We start from the raw sequence: 7,527 nt of genomic DNA on the forward strand, positions 1-7,527 counted from the left end.
AAAAAATGCAATTTTAGACCAGTTGAGGTTCTGGGATCTGCGATATCAACTAATTCTTTCTTAGTTGGGATTTAAGACCTAGTTTTGCTGTTCAAGGTAATTTAGACTAACTTAAAAGCCTTTTTTTAAGTAGTAAAATTTAAAAAAATATCATAAGACATAACTCTCTGTCGTCCTTATGGTTTTTAATTTTCGAAGCTTAGTGTCTATACTGGAAACTTCGTAAGCCCTAAGTTTTGCATGATCAATAGTCCCTAATCAATCATCCTGCCATTACATAACATCATTCTGCTTGAAAACTTAGGTATTTCTAACCAGTATTTTATTATAAGTAGTAGGGCCATTTAGTTGTTTTATCACCTGAGAGATGAAAGTTTGATTCACTTTTCTCATCTTTAGAATATCTGTTGAACTCTATTTTTACTTGCTTACTGTTAATCTGGTGCTGAGTAACTGCTGGGCTGTCTTTTATCTGGTCATGATAATTTTATGAAATCACTAGTGCTGATGGCTCCTTCCTATACTTGGTACTTTTAATTTTTTTTTATTTTTTAAAACATATTTATTTATTTGGTTGCACTGGGTTTTAGTTGTGGCAGGTGGGCTCCTTAGTTGTGGCTTGCCAGCTCCTTAGTTGCAGCAGACGGGCTCCTTAGTTGCAGCAGGCGGGCTCCTTAGTTACAGCTCAAGGGCTCCTTAGTTGTGACGTGCAAACTCTTTTTTTTAAATCTTTATTGGAGTATAATTGCTTTACAATGGTGTGTTAGTTTCTGCTTTATAACAAAGTGAATTAGTTATACATATGTTCCCATATCTTTTCCCTCTTGTGTCACCCTTCCTCCCACCCTCCCTAACCCACCCCTCTAGGTGGTCACAAAGCACCAAGCTACCTCCCTGTGCTATGCGGCTGCTTCCCACTAGCTATCTATTTTACGTTTGGTAGTGTATATATGTCCATGCCACTCTCTCACTTTGTCACAGCTTACCCTTCCCCCTCCCCATATCCTCAAGTCCATTCTCTAGTAGGTCTGTGTCTTTATTCCTGTCTTACCCCTAGGTTCTTCATGACATTTTTTTCCCTTAGATTCCATATATATGTGTTAGCATACGGTATTTGTCTTTCTCTTTCTGACTTACTTCACTCTGTATGACGGACTCTAGGTCCATCCACCTCACTACAAATAACTCAATCTCGTTTCTTTTTATGGCTGAGTAATATTCCATTGTATATATGTGCCACATCTTCTTTATCCATTCATCTGTTGATGGACACTTAGGTTGCTTCCATGTCCTGGCTATTGTAAATAGAGCTGCAATGAACATTGTGGTACATGACTCTTTTTGAATTATGGTTTTCTCAGGGTGTATGCCCAGTAGTGGGATTGCTGGGTCATATGGTAGTTCTATTTGTAGTTTTTTAAGGAACCTCCATACTGTTCTCCATAGTGGCTGAACCAATTCACATTCCCACCAGCAGTGCAGCATGCATGTCCCCCTGACCAGGGATTGAACCTGGGCCCCCTGCATTGGGAGCGTGGAGTTTTATCCACTGTGCCACCAGGGAAGTCCCCTACTTGGTACTTTTTAAAGGTGCTTTGGCTTATTCATAAATTTTTGGTTCATTTTTACTTGCTTGTATATATATATATATATATATATACACACACACACACACACACACATACATACATACATAGAGCATAAACATAAGTAAATTATATGTAGGTATATTTAAATCAACATACCCTTTACAGAAGAAAAAATACATGTGCATTCACACCTCTACTTGCAGATACACATATAACTCATTATTAAATGTATCATATTGTATTCATCCTTTTATTGTATTAAAGCTATTTTTCTCTTTTCAGTCTTAGTATGGATGTATAACCTTTATAGATTTGAATTATTCCAATTAACCCAAATTATGATGTTTTACAATCAAATTATTACAAGTTGGTCAGAAGAAAACATAGGCATAAATCATAGCAATATTTTTTGGATGCCTCCTAAGGCAAAAGAAACAAGAGCAAAAATAAACAAATGAGACCAAATTAAACTTAAAAACTTTTGCACAGCAAAGAAATCCATCAACAGTGAGAAGACAACATACTGAATGGGAGAAAATATTTGCAAATGATATGACCAATAGGGGTTAATATTGAAAATATACAAACAGCTCATATAATTCAGTAACAAAAAAACCCAAAAAACTAAACCAACAACCTGATTAAAAAATAGGCAGAAGACCTGAATAGACATTTTTCTGAAAAATATATATCAGATGGCTGAAAGGCACATGAAGAGATACTCAACATTGCTAACAGTCAGAGAAATGCACACCAAAACCACAATGAGATATTACCTCACACCTCTCAGAATGACTATCATCAAAAAGTCTACAAATAACAGATATTGGTGAGGATGTGAAGAAAAGGGAACCTTAGCACACTCTTGGTGGGAATGTAAATTGGTGCACCCACTATGGAAAACAGTGTGGAGGTTCCTCAACTAAAAACGGAACTACTATATGATCCAGCAATTCCAATCCTTTGGTTATATATATGAAGAAAACGAAAACACTAATTCAAAAACATACATGCATCTCAAAGTCTATAGCAGCATTATTTACAATTACCTAAGTGTCCATCAACAGATGAATGGATAAATAAAATGTGGTATATATATATATATATATATATATATATATATATATACAATGGATTATTACTCAGCCATAAAAAAGAATGAAATTCTTGGGAATTCCCTGGTGGTCTGTGGTTAGGACTCAGTGCTTTCACTGCTGGGGCCCAGTTTCGATCATTGGTGGGGGACTAAGATCCCATAAGCTGTGTGGCATGGCAAAACAAAAACAAAAACAAAAATACCTAACCAGTAGGGAAATTGAATCAGTAATAAGAAGAAAATCCTCAACAAAAAAAGCCTAGGACCATATGTCATCACTGATGATGAAAAAAAGAATGAAATTCTACCATTTGCAATGACATAGATAGACCTAGAGGATATGATACTTAGTGAAATAAGTCAAAGAAAGACAAATACTTTGTGTTATCACTCACATGTGGAATCTGAAAAATAAAACAAACAAATGAATACAAGAAAACAAAAACAGACTCACAGTTATAGACAACAAACTAGTGGCTACCAGTGGGGAGAGGGAATGGGAGAGAGACAAGATAGGGGTAGGGAATTAAGAGACACAAACTGAAAAGTAAATAATTTAAAATAAAATAAAATAAAATAATTGCAAGTTGGTCAGTGAGCACATCTTTAAGCTTTGGCCTTTTAGCTCTGCCCCTGACATCCTTGAAACACTCTTGACACAACAGAATGTTCCAAAGCCATACTGATTTTTCTCCTGCCCCATAGAATCATCTATTCTGCAATGAGTTCCAGATTCTTTTGGTGGGAAAAAACCACCAGAGACCAAATTTAGGTTTCAAGGGTGTACACAAGAGTAAATGTTAGGCAAAAATATTAGAGCTGCTATTGGGCCTCTTTTAGTATCGAAAAACCTGGAAAAATATATGTATTTTAAGCTTATGGCAAATCTGTAGTCATCAAAACAACATGGTACTGACATAAGTATTGACATATAGGTCAATGGAAAAAAATTGTGAGACCAGAAATAAACCTTCACGTCAATTCATTTCCACAAGCATTCCAACATAATTCAGTGGGGGAAAGAACAGTCTTTGTAACAAATGGGTATGGGACAACTGGTATCCACATACAAAAGAGTGAAGTTGGACCCCCTACCTCACACTATATACAAAATTAACTCAAAATAGATCAAGACCTAAATGTAAGAGCTAAAACTATAAAATCCTTGAAGAAGACATAGACATAAATATCTGTGACATTGGATTAGGCAATGGTTTCTTAGATATGACACTGAAAAGCACAAGCAACAGAAGAAAATAAATTGGACATCAGTAAAATTAAAGATTCCATCAAGAGAGTAAAAATGCAACCCACAGAATGGGATAAAATCTTTGCAAATCACATATCTGATAGGGGCATTGCAATAAGAATATATAAAGAACTTTTATATCTCAATAACAAAAAGACAAGCCAGTTAATGGACAAATGATCTGAATAGACATTTCTCCAAAGAAGATCAACAATTGGCCAATAAGCACATGAAAATATGCTCAACATCATTAGTCATCAGGGAAATGCAAATTAAAACCACAATGAGATACAACTCCACACCCACTAAGACAGTTATCAGCAAAAAGAGAGATAATAATAAACGTTTAGGGGATGAGAAGAAAATGAAACTCTCATACACGGCTAGAGGGAATGCAAAAAAGGTACACCACTTTGGAAAACAATCTCAAGTGGTTAAACACAGACCTACCATATAATTTAGCAATGCCATTCTTAGGTATATACCCAAGAGAAATAAAAACCTATGTCCACATAAGAACTTGCACCTGATTGTACATAGCAGCATTATTCATTATAATCAAAAGTCCATTAAATGATAAATGGATAAATAAAATATGGTAATCCATCCATATTAATTGGCAATAAGAATAAAATACTGATACATGCTGACATGTGGATGAACCTTGAAAACATGCTAAGTGAAAGAAGTCAGTCACAAAAGACCACATGTTGTATGATTCTATTTATAAAAAATGTTTAGAATAGGCAGATCTATAGAGAAATAAAGTAGACTGGTAGTTGCCTAGGAGTTGGGAGGAAATGAGGAGTGATGGCTAATAGATACAGGGTTTCTTTTTGGGGTGATGAAAATGTTCTGATGTTGATTGTGGTAATGATCACACAATTTTGTGAATACACAAAATCCATTGAATTGTACATTTTATTTTTATTTATTTATTTGGCTGTGCCGTGTGGCACGTGGGATCTTACTTCCCCGACCAGGGATAGAACTTATGCCCCCTGTAGTGGAAGCGCAAAGTCTTAACCACTGGACTGCTAGGGAAGTCCCGAATTGTACACTTTAAATGGGTATATTGTATGGTATGTGAATTATATCTTTTTTTTGTGAATTATATCTTAATAAAGCTATTAAAATTTTTTAAAAAAGAAACCCATTCTGTGAGAGCCACTTACAAGATACGCCCAATCTATTTATTTATTTATTTATTTATTTTTGGCTGTGTTGGGTCTTCGTTTCTGTGCGAGGGCTTTCTCTAGTTGCGGCGAGCGGGGGCCACTCTTCATCGTGGTGCACGGGCCTCTCACTTTCGCGGCCTCTCTTCTTGCGGAGCACAGGCTCCAGACGTGCAGGCTCAGTAGTTGTGGCTCATGGGCCCAGTTGCCCCGTGGCATGTGGGATCTTCCCAGACCAGGGCTCGAACCCGTGTCCCCTGCATTGGCAGGTGGATTCTTAATCACTGCACCACCAGGGAAGCCCATGCCAACTCTTAGTTGCGGCATGTGGGATCTAGTTCCCTGACCCGGGATCGAACCCAGGCCCCCTACATTGGGAGCACAGAGTCTTAGCCACTGGACCACCAGGGAAGTCCCCCGCCATTTCTTATTTTGATGATATTGTGCTAGCTGGAGAGACTGTCCTGGACCCTTTATATTTTGTCTAATTTCTGCTTGAAAACAAAATAGTTCCTTCTTTAGCTTATTTCTCTTTTACAATAGCTTATCACAGATGGTTAAAATAAATCAATAGGCACTTTTAGTATTCTTTCTGGAAATCCCCTAATCTAGGTCCACAAGTTCATTAAGTACATTTTCTATCTTCTAAGTTAGTACAGGTGGCAGCACTGCCAAACATTTTGTCACTACATAACACTGGTTAATCTTTTTCTAGCCTCCAGTAACAATTTCTTGACTGCTCTTCCAGACTCCACTAAGAGTTTCCTTGCTGTCTTTCCAGACCCTGACTGCTGCCTGGTCCCAAAGCCAATGTTGTATGTTTTAGGTTTTAGGATTGGCAGTACTCCACTTCTAGATATTAATTCTGGAACAGATACCTATTGCTAAATAACAAAGCAGCCCAGAAGTTATTTACTTAAAACAAAAACCATTTACTTACTTGTGATTCTACAATTTGGGCTTAGTTAGGCAATTCTTCTGCCTGAGCTTGCTCATGAAGCTGCAGTCAGCTAGCAACCTGGAGGATCTAAGATGGTTCCACTCACAGGTATGGGGCCTTGGTGCTGGCCATGGGGCCACTCTTTGCATGACTTTTCATCATTCAGTAGTTTAACCCATCTAACTTTGATATGTTGTAGGAATGTTCCAAGAAAGTAAAAGCAGAAGATGTGGGACTTCCCTGGTGGCACAATGGTTAAGAATCTGCCTGCCAATGCAGGGGACACAGGTTTGAGCCCTGGTCCGGGAAGATCCCACATGCCATGGAGCAACTAAACCTGTGTGCCACAACTACTGAGCCTGCATTCTAGAGCCCACAAGCGACGACTACTGAGGCTGCGTGCCACAACTACTGAAGCCCGCGGGCCTAGAGCCTGTGCTCCACAACAAGAGAAGCCACCTCAATGAGAAGCCTGCACACTGCAACAAAGAGTAGCTCCCACTTGCTACAACTAGAGAAAGCTCATGTGCAGCAACAAAGACCCAGTGCAGCCAAAAGAAAAACCAGAAGTTGCAAGGACTATAAGGCCTATGCTTGAGAATTCACATGACATCGGTTCTGTAATACTCTATAAGTCAAGATAATTCACAAGGCCCAACCCAGAAACAAGGGGTAGGGAAATAGACTCCCTTTCTTGATGGGAGGAGTTGCAAACAATACAACATATTTAACCCCCCACAGGTGACTGCAAAAATTCTAAAGCAAATATAGTATTTAATGGTTTTATGTTGAAAGCAACATAGCAGGAAGAAGATACAGATGCCCAATGTCACTATTTCCATTTAACACATTGCTAGAGGTTTTAGCCAGCACAATAAGGCAAGAAAATTAAATAAATAAAAGTCATCTGTTTGGAAAGGAAGAGATGATTTGTCATTATTCTCTACATAGTTGGAAAACTAAAAAAATTTTAAAAAATATATAGATAAACTGTTAGAATTAATAAATGAATTTAGCAATTGTGCTGGCTTCAAGACCAACATACAAAAGTCAATTGTAATTCTACAATTGAAATGAACTATTAGAAAATGAAATTTTACCATTTAAAATGACATAAAATATCAAAGATCCAGAAAAACATCTTAAAAGGATGTTAGCTCTCTATACTTAAAAACTACAAAACAATATTAAATTACAGGCATTTAAATAAATGAGAGATATACCATTTTCATGGATTGGAGGAGTCAACCCTATATAATGCTATCTTAGTTTCCTGGGCCTGCTGTCATAAAGTGTTACTAATAAAAATTTATTGTCTCATAGTTCGGGAGGCTTGAAGGCTAAAATCAAGGTTTCAGTAGGGCCATTCTCTCTTTGAAATCTGTATGGGAGCATCTTTCCTTACCTCTTCTAGTTTCTTGTGTTTAACACCAACCCTTGACATTCCTTGGCTTGCAGTTGCAGCACTTCAATCTCTG

Source organism: Globicephala melas, chromosome 1 (genome assembly GCF_963455315.2).
Source record: "Globicephala melas chromosome 1, mGloMel1.2, whole genome shotgun sequence".
Taxonomy (NCBI): Eukaryota; Metazoa; Chordata; class Mammalia; order Artiodactyla; family Delphinidae; genus Globicephala; species Globicephala melas.